This window comes from Bubalus kerabau, chromosome 8 (assembly GCF_029407905.1).
Source record: "Bubalus kerabau isolate K-KA32 ecotype Philippines breed swamp buffalo chromosome 8, PCC_UOA_SB_1v2, whole genome shotgun sequence".
NCBI classification, from domain to species: Eukaryota; Metazoa; Chordata; class Mammalia; order Artiodactyla; family Bovidae; genus Bubalus; species Bubalus kerabau.
This window is the reverse complement of record NC_073631.1, coordinates 49456527-49470202: the sequence shown is the minus strand read 5'-3', so window position 1 is coordinate 49470202 and position 13676 is coordinate 49456527. Positions and strand designations below refer to the sequence as shown.

The following is a 13676-nucleotide window of genomic DNA, read 5'->3' as shown; positions in this document are numbered from 1 at the left end:
AACCAAGACCTTGTGGATTTGGAAAGTGGAGGAGCTTTCAAAGAGATAGAACATACAGTGTAAAGACCTGAGGTAAGAAAGAGTTTACTATATTTGAAAACCAGAATAAAGGCCAGCAAGCATAGATTAAATCAAGTGATGTAGGAAGGTAGGGGACAGATTTATAGGGCCTAGTGGACAAAGAAGAAGAGTTTGGATTTTATTCTGAGGTTAAAAAGCTATTGGAGGATTTTGAGCAATGGAGTGAAATAACCTAAGTCCATTTAAAAGTGATAAATCTCTCTTTCCCCTTTCTCCTCAGCAATTTTTTGAACTAAAGCCATTAGGTAATGCATGGCAACATAGGTACTCACAGTGTGAGGAGGGGATATGGGAGGCTGTTGTGGCCCCTGAGCAGCTTGTGTGTGCTAAGTTCCTTCATTTGTGTCCGACTCTGCGACCCCATGGACTGTAGCCCTCCAGGCTCCTCTGTCCCTAGGATTCTCCAGGCAAGAATACTGGAGTGGATTGCTGTTTCCTTCTCCAGGGGATCTTCCCAACCTAGGGATTGAACCTGTGTCTCTTACTTCGCTTGCATTGGCAGGCAGATTCTTTACCACTAGCGCCACCTGGGAAGCCTGAGCAGCTTATTTGGTCCCAATTGGGATGAGAAGAGGGTGCCCTGGAACAGAGTGTCCATGCTGGGAGGGCCTGACAGCTGTCACAAGAGTTAGAGGCCAAGCAGCGTGAAGACAGGATTTCTCCTACCTGGTGGCCTGATATGGGATGCCACAGCTCAGTCAAGGTTAGGATAGGGTGTTGAGGGAGAGCAGACTGGATGGGGAGTCCAGCCATAGCCTCCACCATGTATAAGGGATGGCCTGGGATTAAGTCATAGTAGTCTTAATTTTCTGATCTTGATGATTTTATTATAGTTACATAGACCATCCTTGTTCTTAGCATTTGAGTATGATGGAACATCAACATTGGCAACTACCTCTGAGGTGGTTTGGGGAAAACATTTCTTTGTACTGTACTTTAGTGCAATTTTGTTGTTTCAAAACAGAAAAAGAGAAAAGAAAACCAAAACCCAGTAATGTCACTCTGGTCACTGTGTAGGATGTGGACTGGAGAGTGACAGGAGTGAAAGTGTGAAAACCAGGGAGGAGACTGCTGCAGTCTAGTCTGGGCAGATTGTGATAGCAGAGTGGGCAGGTGATTTCAGTGGAGGAGGTGAGAATGGTCAGATGGCAGACTTCTTTTGAAGGTAGAGCTAACTGGATTTGCTGATGAAGTATGGGATAAGAGTCAAGGATAGCTTCTTAGTTTTTCCGTGTGTGTGTGTGTGTGTGTGTGTGTGTGTGTGTGTGTGTGTGTTTGCTTAGTTTTCTTTAAGGAGTGAGGATCTAGAAAAAGATGATGCCATTAAATAATGCAAGAATTCTTTTTTTAAAAATAGGGTTTATGAAAGCAACTGATTTCTAGTCTTAGCTTACCCACTGAGAATGGTGTGTGAACTTAACTTCTGTCTTGACATTTCTGGTTCTCTGTTACTTCAATGTGGATAGCATAGTATAGAATGTTTACAATGGGACCATTGGGCTACTTTAGCCATGGGAGGTCTTGATAATGGATTAATTGCTGACTTTTAAAGAGCTAGTTAAGCCTGCATGGGTCAAACTGTAAAGAGGGAGACCTGGATTCAATTCCTGGGTTGGGGAGATCACCTGGAGAAGGAAATGGCCCACTCCAGTACTCTTGCCTGGAAAATCTCATGGATGGAGGAGCCTGGTGGGCTACAGTCCATGGGGTCGCAAAGAGTAGGACATGACTTAGTGACTTCACTTTCATTTTCAAAGAGCTTGTTAGTGATGAACTGAAATACTTTGTCTTTGAAACTATTTTGTTAAATATTTTTATCATTGACTTAGATAAAGACATAGATTACCTAATTGTTAAATTAGCACATGTAGGGATCTTGAGAGCTGCCCTTTGAGAGAAGATGCAGTTGGGATTCATAAAAGTCTTACTTGAAAGAAACCACTTCTAAGTGATTGTTACTGATGAATACCATCAATTAACCTCCCAATGTACTTACTTCAGTGTACATGGTGGACTTTACAATAGGAATAATAGGATTACTGGGTATTAAATGGAAATCAGTGGGAAACTCAAGGCATGATGCCTAATCAATGCACCCGTTAAATGTCAGTAGCATTCCTCCCCAGTCAGAGAGTGTATCAGCTTTGCTTATTCCCACTGTACATTCATTTTTTTTTTCAGCTATGAATCATTTGGTCAGAGTGCTTTTAAGGAAAGACATTTGAATACTTTCAAAAATCTGTTTCTATTGTGCAAATTTGAGTTGGCATTTTTGAAAAAAGCTTTTATAGGTAAAATTTTCAGCCAGTTAGCTTGACTCCACTGTGGAAGGGTGTGAGTGAAGTGATATGTTCTCAAATCAGTACAATAGTATTAAAGATAAAAATAATATTTATATAATACTATGCATAATGTATTTTTACCTCTTGGAAGTTAATGTATTTTCTTCTTTGTTCTTCTTGAAATAGTCATTCTAAATGCAAGAAACAATGGTTCCCTCTGTTGTTAGTATGTAGCATCTTCTACACTTTTAGTCCTAAGTTACTTAGTAACTAAATTTGAAGAAAGATTTTATTGTTCTTAACATTCTGTATAGTGCCAGAAATATTTTATTTGCATTAATAAGATCAGTCCTTACAAAAAGTACTAACTTTCTGCTGTGTCTCAAATATGAAATATGGGTGTTTCAGAGAAATTTTTGTGCAATTCTGCCTTCTGGTTTGAAGTTTGAAACTCAGGAGGAAGTCATTTGATGCCTGAATTTTCTGATGTTTTTGCCGATCCTTCACTTTTATTTGTTTTTGAATTTTATTGAAGATGTTTTAGGCTTCCCAGGTGGCAAACAGTGGTAAAAAAATCTGCCTGCCCATGCAGGAGACGTGGGTTTGATACCTGGATTGAGTAGATCCCCTGGAGGAGGAAATGGTAACCCACTCCAGTATTATTGTCGGACAAATTCCATGAATAGAGGAACCTGGTGGGCACAGGTTCATGGGGCACAAAGAGTCAGACACGACTGAATGACTGCATGCACGCACAAGGAAATTTTGGTGTGTACTCTTCGGTGCTTTTCCCCTGGTGCAAAATTTCAATATTTGTGTAAATGTACATTTTTACTACGTCTTTTCATAGTTCTTTTTTTACCGCCCCCCGACCTTTTTATTTTTCTCTTCTCTCCATCTGCATCTCTGCTGTGAGCCAGGGTCTCTAAAGGTGTTGAGAGGAGACCACTGAGCTGGGGGGAGTATTCTTGGCTGAGGTGGAGATACATGACTAGCAAATGAGATATCTGTGCAAGCTTTTGAAACAGTTGAGGCGAACATCACAAAACATTCACCATTTTAAGATGAATAGTTGCAGTTGGTACATTGACAGAGTTGTGCAGCCACCAGTTCTTTATGGTTCCAAAACATTTCATCATTCCCCAAAGAAATCCTGTAGCCATTAAGCAGTTGTTACCCACCCCCAAGGCGACCACTAGTCTGCAGTTTTTCTCTATGAATTTACCTATTCTGGATGTTTTATGTAGTAGAATCATAAAATATGTGACCTTTTGGGTCTGGCTGCTTTCATTTTGCTTAATATTTCTAAGGTTCATCCCATTGTAGCATGAATGAGTCTTCATTCCTTTTTATTACTGAACAGTATTCCATTATTTGTATATGCCACAATTTGTTTATCCATCCATTGAAGGATATTTGGGTTGTTTCCACCTTTTGACTTTTACAAATAGTGCTGCTATTAATGTATGTATATATTTGAGTACTACTTTTCACTTCTTTTGTTTATATACCTAGGAGTGAAATTGTTGGGGTTATATTGTGATTCTGTTTTTACTTTTATAAGGAACCATGGGCTTTTTCCCCCAGAGGGTATGCCATTTGACACTTTTTCCAGCAGTGTATGAGGGTTTCTCTACACATTCATCAAAGGTCTGTGTAGTCAAGGCTATGGTCTTTCCAGTAGTCATGTACGCATGTGAGAGCTGGACCATAAGGACGGCAGAGCACTAAAGAAGGCAGAGCACTGAAGAATGGATGCTTTCGAACTGTGGTGTTGTAGAAGACTCTTGAGAGTCCCTTGGACAGCAAAGAGATCAAACCAGTCAACCTTAAAGGAAATCAATCCTAAATACTCTTTGGAAAGACTGATACTGAAGCTCCAGTACTTTGACCACTTGATGGGAAGAGCCAACTCAATGGAAAAGACCCTGATGCTGGGAAAGATGGAAGACATGGAGGAGAAGAGGGCAACAGAGGATGAGATGGTTGGGTGGTATCACCAATTCAATGGACATGAACTTGGGCAAACTCGGAGTTGGCGAGGGACAGGGAAGCCTGGCATGCTGCAGTCCATGGGGTTGAGAAGAGTCGAACAGAACTTGGCAAGTTTACAACAACAACAACAACAACGTGCCAGGTACCCACGTTTGAATAACCATTGCTTGTCTATCACTCAGTTCCCAGGAAAAGGGACTGTTTCTGCCCAAATATAAAACAACTGCCAAATATTTTTTATCTTGAAACATCCATTGATGCAGTGCAAGTGCTTTCTATTTTATCAGACAGACTAGATACTCAGCACTGAGATTTAATAAAATTAATGTTTTACTCTTTCATTAACACACCTAAGTGAAACTGGCATTGCCTTAACTGCAATCCAGTAAAGAGTACAGTGACTCTTAGTACATTTTGGGGTCACTGCCTTGGTTGGTGCAGTGGTATCAGTGCTTTTACCCATTGTTTTTACATTGTCAGTTGCAAATGTCAGTAGTGAAAAAGGCAGTTTCTTGGTATTGTTATGAAAATGGTTTTGATATTGTGGATTTCTTGGGATTTGTGAACTGTACTTTGAGAATTGCTGGAAGGGATGGACATTCCCACTATTGAATTGCTATGGCAGCTCTTTTTCCCACAAAAAAGAGATCAGAGTTGAACTTTCAAGTATAATGGAGAAGTTGTTGCTTAATTACTCAGTCTTGTCCAACTCTTGGATTGTAGCCCTCTAGGCTCTTCTGTCCATGGGGTTTCCCAGGTTAGAATACCGGAGCGAGTTACCCGTTCCTTTCTCCAAGGGGTCTTCCCTACCCAGGGATCGAACTGCAATCTTCTGCCATTGACAGACGGATTCTTTCCTTCTGAGCCACTGAGGAAGAGGGGGAAACAAATCCTTACGGCTTCGCTGTTATTCATTCTTATTTAAGACTCTTGACTGCCCTATAATTCTAGATATTATTGTCACTTATTTGCAGGTGAGGTAACCAGATCCTGAGAGGTTAAATAGCTTGACCAATGTCATAAAACTAGTACATAGTGACTAAAGAACTGAAACTAAATTCTGGGTGAAATCAAAGCCCTTAGGCTCTTTCCTAAGCCAAACATGTCTCCAGATGGATGTCATGGATCCTGGAATGAGGAAGAGTCTAATGAGAAGGTCAAGTTATCTGTTCCCCTATCCTTGTACCAGTTTCGTGTCTCGTCATTAACCTTTTGTTGTTAAGAATAGTAGGAATCTTAATTAGAAAGATGCTCATGGAAACAATTTATAATTAATGGTATTTGATCCCATTTGTAAGATTGGAATAAAAGCAAGGAATGAAATACTGCCAAAGCTAAAAACCTGAAACTTAGTTTATCTGGTCAGTTCTCTGGGTTTCAGAGTTATTTATACTGGTTTGCTCTTTTATTTTTTTTAAGTTTTATTTTATTTTTAAACTTTACATAATTGTATTAGTTTTGCCAAATATCAAAATGAATCCGCCACAGGTATACATGTGTTCCCCATCCTGAACCCTCCTCCCTCCCCATACCATCCCTCTGGGTCGTCCCGGTGCACCAGCCCCAAGCATCCAGTATCGTGCATCGAACCTGGACTGGCAACTCGTTTCATACATGATATTTTACATGTTTCGATGCCATTCTCCCAAATCTTCCCACCCTCTCCCTCTCCCACAGAGTCCATAAGACTGTTCTATACATCAGTGTCTCTTTTGCTGTCTTGTACACAGGGTTATTGTTACCATCTTTCTAAATTCCATATATATATGCATTAGTATACTGTATTGGTGTTTTTCTTTCTGGCTTACTTCACTCTGTATAATAGGCTCCAAAAATATGGAACGCTTCACGAATTCGTGTGTCATCCTTGCGCAGGGGCCATGCTAATCTTCTCTGTATCGTTCCAATTTTAGTATATGTGCTGCCGAAGTGAGCACTATACTGGTTTGCTCTTGAAGGACTTAACATGAAGGGCAAGTTGTACAAGTGAATATTGTGCTTTACCTAATTCTTGAGAGTGTCTTGATTAGTAGACTACTCAGGTAATACTGCCTTCAGTTCTTTCTGAATAGTTATTTGAGAGGTAGATTTCATTGCTTAAAGAGCCCTTTTGCTTCAAGTTAAAAGACACCTTTTTAAAGATTACCTGAAAGATGTCTTTTTATTTTTGCTTTGTGTACAAAGGCAGGAAGTTTCAGGATATCAGCTAGGAAGTACTTTCAGGAAACTTCTGGTAAGCAATGTCTATAATTTGAACACAGATGAGGAGGAAAATGATGAAAAGGTCTCGGAATTACAGTACAGTATATTAGAATCATGCAAGTACAGTTGGACTGGAGTTTTATTTGTGTGATCATCAAGAATATTTCTAGGCTTGCCATAGGGATGAGAACCCAGATGCATAGTGTTTGGAATGCTGTAATACTACCAGAAACTGTAGGGGTTATCTAATCAAGTGGTTTTAGATCAGTAAAATCTTTTCTTGAATAGAAATTGTGGCTAGGAGTCTTAATTTTTAAAAATAAAAGGCAGATGATTGAAATGAGAGTTGTGGGTCTGAAGTGCTGCTGCTTGTTTGGCAGGTTCTGTTTGTTGCTGCTGGGAGCCGTTGGTTAATAAACAACATTAACAGGGACTGAGTGTTCATTCTGGTCCAGGTACTGAAACACTTTACATGCATGATTTCACAGTTGGAAAGCTGCTCATCTAGTTCAGCTTCTGAATTTTATCTCTGAAGCAGCACACCCACAGAGCTACTATGAGTTGCCTAGGGTCTGAAACTCTTTAGTTCCTCTGGGGTCTGAAACTAGTTTATAGTTATTGTTATTAAAATCCTTTTAGTCATTTTATCTAACAATATATCTGTGTAGTGTGTTATTTTTCCAAATGTGAAACTAATACGTGTTCATTGCAAAAAAGCAAAAACAAACTTACAAGAGTATAAAAGGGAAAAAAAATAGTTAACCTCAGTATTTAGGGATTAATCATATTTTGGCGTTGATTTGTCTAGTCTCCTTTATAAGTTATTAGAAAATTAATATACCTATCATACCATCTTGTTATGAGTCTTTTATGGTTAACAATATATTCTAAGCATATTCTCTTTTTTCAAAATGTTCTTAGTGAGAATGATTACTTAGTGGAGTTTTACTAAAGTTGAGCAGTTTATTTAATGTTCCCAATATTGGACTTTTTCGATCTCCCCATTTTTGCTATTATATTCAATGCTTATTTAATAAGCTGCATATCATTTCTGGAGTACTAACTTCTAGATTTCAAATTACTGGATCATTTAAAATATATACTTTGAAATTTATTTTCATATTGATCTTTGGAAGGTGTTGCTAGTTTATACTTTCACAAGTCAAAAAATGTTTTAACTCTTATGTTGGAGTGTAGTTTATTGACAGTGTTGTGTAAGTTTAAGTTGTACAGTAGTGATTCAGTCATACATACACATGTATCTATTCTTTTTCAAATTCTTTTCCCATTTAGGTTGTTACATAATATTGAGCAGAGTTCCCTGTGCTATACAGCAGGTCTTCCTTGGTTATCCATTTTAAATAACAGTGTGTACACATCAGTCTCAAACTTCCCCAACTTTTCTTCCCCACATTCTAACCCCTGGTAAACCATAAATTCAGTCTCTTAAGTCTGTAAGTCTGCTTCTGTTTTGTAGATAAGTTCATTTGTATCCTTTTTCATTTTTTCAGATTCTGCATATAAGCGATATCATATATTTCTCTTTGTCTGACTTCTCTCAGTGTGACAGTCTCTAGGTCCATCTGTGTTGTTGCAAATGGCATTATTTCATTCTTTTTTATGATTAAGATTCCATTGTATATATGGACCACATCTTTATCCATTCTTCTGTTGAACGGCTCACAAGTCATTATTAAACTCCCATGAGTTCTGGACAGTGCCATTAAAACAAATGTCATTATTTAAATCTGCATTTGTTTGATCGTAAATGAGGCCAAACTTCCTTCTTTATTAGCTATTTCTGTTTTTTTCATTTGTAAATTCCCAGTATTTTTACTTTGCCTGTCTTTCTATTTGGATGTTTTTTTCTCTCTTAAAATATAAGAGTTCAAGAAACACATATTCTTTTGACGCACTAGTCTGCACCTCCCCACCCCCACAATATTTTAATTTTTCAGTGTGTGTGATGTCTGATTATCCCTTCTTTTATGATGTTGTCAGCCACTGATGACCATTGACACATCCATTAATTCGTTAGGTGTTCCAAAATGGTGATATTGTAGTTTTGTCATTTTTTTCTTTTATTTATTTCCTGGAATATTTTGTAAAGAAAAGTGTCCTCATTTCAGCTGTTTGGATACATCATGTACGGTTGGTATAGGCAAGTAAATATACATGCTTGATTCTTTACTATTACTTAGCATTTTTGAAATAGTTGATTTTACTAGTTTCTTCCAAAAGGACTAAAAGGATTAAATCAGTAGGTTTAAATATGTTTGTGTATTATATTTATTAATGCATAAACTGTTCCATCTGTGGCCAGCAGGAGCTCCTTGAACACAGCTAATAAGAGACAGGGCTCTGCTTTCCACTTGCTCTGACCTCTGCTCTTGCTTTTCACAGGCCACATACAGTCTGTGGAGTTGAGCTGGATGTTCTGAGAGGCCTAGAAGAGAGGGGAGGCTCACTGAAGGTTCCTGGGGAGTAGAGTTAACTAACTTGTTGCTGATCAGCACAACAGATACATGCCAGGGATACAGTAGTGACCATGAATAATTAGTTTCAGATAAATGCTCTGGAGAATATGAAATAGGGTGACATGTTAGAGAATTTACTGGTTTAGGCATCAGTGAACGGAACAGTTTTTAGCTGTTGTGCACCTGGAGTCTGTAAGATAGAATCTTGCCTTTTATGACCCCAAAACAAACCATGGAGTCATTGAGTGCGGCTGTGTTACATGATTTTGAGTAGAGAAGGAACCGTCTCCTGAAAGAGCAATTGAAAATTGAGCCTAGAAATGTGTGTTTAAAGCTTTAAGGTGGATTTAAATTTATTAAGATTTGGGAGACTGTGTACGTCTATTAATAATTCTTCAATAATTCCTCTAATTACATGTGGTAAAAGTAATTCTGTACTTAAAATGGCAACCTGTCCTCCAGTGACACCTCAGGAGAGAAATCTCTTGACTGTAAAATAAAAGCCTCCATATTTACAGTCTAAGTTTTGTAGTCTTTGAAGAACTAACTTTTTGACTTTCTTTCCTGAGGTAATGGCTGTTAGAATTTACTGGAAGCAAGGAGAAGGGCATTGTACTATCTTCTTTTGGGAAAGCACTTAAGTTACAAATTTGAACATGTTACCGTTTTGGTGGAAGCACTGTTCATTGAGCTTTTAAAAATCCATACCATGATTCATTGTATGAAGCTGGATACGTGCTACTTCTAACAAGGATTTCACTCTTCAAGGTAGGGGAACTTAGCAATATCTTAGCAGTATCATGGATATACCTGAATGAGTAGACAAGGGCTCAATAAATATTTTAAGCAAGCTACTTTAACCTTGCTAAAGTAGATGATGAAGTTCACCCCTTTTCACTGTCTTTTTTTTTTTTTTTAAAGATTATTTATTTATTTGGCTGCGTGGAGTCTTAGTTGCATCATGTGGGCTCTAGTTCCCTGACCAGGGATCGAACCCCAGGCCCCTGCATTGGGAGCTCAGAGGCTTAGCCACTGGGCCACCAGGGAAGTCCCTCACTGTCTTTTTTTGTTCATATTTTGCCCATTTAAAAGAAAACCAAAATTCTTGAACTTTCATTCCCACCTATCCCATGGGTGTTACTCTCCTTCTCTTAAATTGTCTTGGGAAGGATAATCCGATGGATTGTTTTTACAGTATTAATGTTTTGGTTCTTATATTGGGGGTCCAGTCTTTGTCTTATGATTGTGCTGTTAACTTGCACACATATGTGTATTCTTTTGTATATTGCATATGTTGCATATTTTTAAAAGTATAAGCTCTTTATTTACAGTCTCCATATTCATTCATCTGCTTCTCCTGCCTTCCATTCTAGTTGTTTTCTATTTATTCGCAGTGTGTGGACCTACTCATGTGGATGACTCACACAGTATTATGTAATGGCGAGGTTAGCAAAGCCAGAAGGCCTTCCATCCGGAAGTTGAAGGTGGTGATGCTCTCTCTTTTGCCTGGAGTCATTGTGAAGCGCACATGAGAAATTTTGCAAACTGTAAAGGGCCATACAGATGTAAGGACTTTGATGGTCCTATTGGTACAGCTGCAGCAAGGCTTTGACTTGGCTAGAGTAACACAAGTAGTAGACTTACTTGGTTGGAACATGAGAATGTTTGATTTTTTTCAGCGATTGGAAGCTCTCTGAAATAAGACTGTGTACTCCTCTATCACTTGAGATTTTTCTTCTTAACTCCTGCTTGTCTTGTCCTGAGCCATCACTGTGATTAGGTCCGTGTGTCATGCGTGCGCACACACCCCTGTGTCCGACGGGGAGAACTTGCTTCCTTGAGGGTTGCCTTTTCCCAGACCTCCCCCTCCCTTTTTTTCTGTTTCTGTTGCTTCTCTCTGAGCTGCCTGACACCTGGTAGCTGGCCTTTTGTATTCCTTGGTCATTTAGAGATTTAGAGTGCTCTTGCTTTGCCTTGGTTGGGTGAACAGGGTGTCTCCGAATATTTGGACTTTCCATTCTGTTTTTGTGGTAACTTACAGTTTCTTCATGTCCCTCCCTTGTCTTTCTCTTACTACCTCCCTTGCTTTTTCTTTTCTTTAACCCTTTCTCCTAATATCACAGCTCATTAAACTTGACAGTAACTAGAACAGCTCCTGAGCACAAGCACCAGTGGAAATAAAAAGGCTGAGGTTGTGTCTGGGCTGTGCAGTAGTTAGGGCCCTGGTTCTAGCACAGAGGTAACAGGCTAGAATAGAAAAGGAAAACTGATAGGAAGGCAGAAGAACTTAATGGAGATGAGGAACAGCAGTGCAGTAAGTCTGTGGCATCGGATAAGATAGAACAGAGCAGCTGGTAGGTCAGTGAGGGTGGCCCTTAGGCTGTGGACACACGCCTGTGGGTGGGCCTGGTAGCGCCGGGGAGCGCATGCTGCAGAGCTGCGCCCACACCGCCTGCACTCTGCTGTTCCCTGGAGTGGAAGGTAACGAGGATGTGTTAACCTAAAACTGATAACTCAAAGGTGGAAATGGGGGAAAATCTCATTTGACTAGTGGAGTTTTGATTTCATTGTTTTATATGGTACTGTAAGTTCAAAAGAATAGCTTCTTAAACAAAACATCCTTCAGATCAGATCAGATCAGTCCCTCAGTCGTGTCCGACTCTTTGCAACCCCATGAATCACAGCACGCCAGGCCTCCCTGTCCATCAGCAACTTCTGGAGTTCACTGAGACTCACGTCCATCGAGTCAGCCATGCCGTCCAGCCATCTCATCCTGTTGTCCCCTTCTCCTCCTGCCCCCAATCTCTCCCAGCATCAGGGTCTTTTCCAATGAGTCAACTCTTCGCATGAGGTGGCCAAAGTACTGGAGTTTCAGCTTTAGCATCATTCCTTCCAAAGAAATCCCAGGACTGATCTCCTTCAGAATGGACTGGTTGGATCTCCTTGCAGTCCAAGGGACTCTCAAGAGTTTTCTCTAACACCACAGTTCAAAAGCATCAATTCTTCGGCGCTCAGCCTTCTTCACAGTCCAACTCTCACATCCATACATGACCACAGGAAAAAACATAGCCTTGACTAGACGAACCTTTGTTGGCAAAGTAATGTCTCTGCTTTTGAATATGCTATCTAGGTTGGTCATAACTTTCCTTCCACGGAATAAACGTCTTTTAATTTCATGGCTGCAGTCACCATCTGCAGTGATTTTGGAGCCCAGAAAAATAAAGTCTCACACTGTTTGCACTGTTTCCCCATCTATTTCCCATGAAGTGGTGGGATCGGATGCCGTGATCTTAGTTTTCTGAATGTTGAGCTTTAAGCCTACTTTTTCACTCTCCACTTTCACTTTCATCAAGAGGCTTTTGAGTTCCTCTTCATTTTCTGCCATAAGGGTGGTGTCATCTGCAGATCTGAGGTTATTGATATTTCTCCCAGCAATCTTGATTCCAGTTTGTGTTTTTTCCAGCCCAGCGTTTCTCATGATGTATTCTGCATAGAAGTTAAATAAGCAGGGTGACAATATACAGCCTTGACGTACTCCTTTTCCTATTTGGAACCAGTCTGTTGTTCCATGTCCAGTTCTAACTGTTGCTTCCTGACCTGCATACAAATTTCTCAAGAGGCAGATCAGGTGGTCTGGTATTCCCATCTCTTTCAGAATTTTCCACAGTTTATTGTGATCCACACAGTCAAAGGCTTTGGCATAGTCAATAAAGCAGAAATAGATGTTTTTCTGGAACTCTCTTGCTTTTTCTATGATCCAGTGGATGTTGGCCATTTGATCTCTGGTTCCTCTGCCTTTTCTAAAACCAGCATGAACATCAGGAAGTTCACAGTTCACATATTGCTGAAGCCTGGCTTGGAGAATTTTGAGCATTACTTTCCTAGCGTGTGAGATGAGTGCAATTGTGCGGTAGTTTGAGCATTCTTTGGCATTGCCTTTCTTTGGGATTGGAATGAAAACGGACCTTTTCCAGTCCGGTGGCCACTGCTGAGTTTTCCAAATTTGCTGGGATATTGAGTGCAGCACTTTCACAGCATCATCTTTCAGGATTTGGAATAGCTCAACTGGAATTCCATCACCTCCACTAGCTTTGTTCATAGTGATGCTTTCTAAGGCCCACTTGACTTCACATTCTATTGAAGTATAATTCACACACTATAAAATTAATCCATTATAAGTGTAATTTAGTGGATTTTAGTATCTCACCTAGTGCCACCATCACTGTGGTCTAATTCCAGAACATTCTCATCATCCCATAAAGAAACCCATATCCGTTAGCAGTTGCTCCTCTTAGCTTCTGGCAACTGCCAGTCTACTTTCTGTCTCTATGGATTTGCCTGTTTTGGACAGACCATACAATATGTGACGTTTGGGTCTGGCTTCTTTCACTTAGGGTAGTGTTTTTAAGGTTTGCCCACTTTGTAGCATGTATCAGTACTTTATTCCTTTAAAAATTGAAAAAACATTGCAAAAATACACATAAGATTCTCCATCTTAACCATTTTAAAGTGTGCAGTTAAGTATATTCACTTTGGTGTATAACCAGTCTCTAGAATTATTTTCATCTTGCAAAACTGAAACTCTGTACCTGTTAAACAACAATTCCCCATTCCCTCTCCCCAGACTCTGGCAACCACT

At 39.7% G+C, this 13676-nt stretch overlaps 1 protein-coding gene, 1 non-coding gene and 2 pseudogenes across 14 annotated transcripts in view; 3 read left to right on the top strand and 1 right to left on the bottom strand.

The window, feature by feature from the left end:
- SRPK2 (SRSF protein kinase 2) overlaps window positions 1-13676 on the top strand; it is a 248944-nt gene that overhangs the window by 49217 nt on the left and 186051 nt on the right. The window lies entirely within an intron of this gene.
- Window positions 1-13676, top strand: part of LOC129659108 (60S ribosomal protein L23a-like) — a 147654-nt pseudogene that overhangs the window by 48687 nt on the left and 85291 nt on the right.
- Window positions 1-13676, top strand: part of LOC129658792 (PRELI domain containing protein 3B-like) — a 41256-nt pseudogene that overhangs the window by 15612 nt on the left and 11968 nt on the right.
- On the bottom strand, window positions 6189-6295 carry LOC129659760 (U6 spliceosomal RNA). The gene has a single exon (XR_008718230.1). It is a non-coding gene; the product is annotated as a U6 spliceosomal RNA (small nuclear RNA).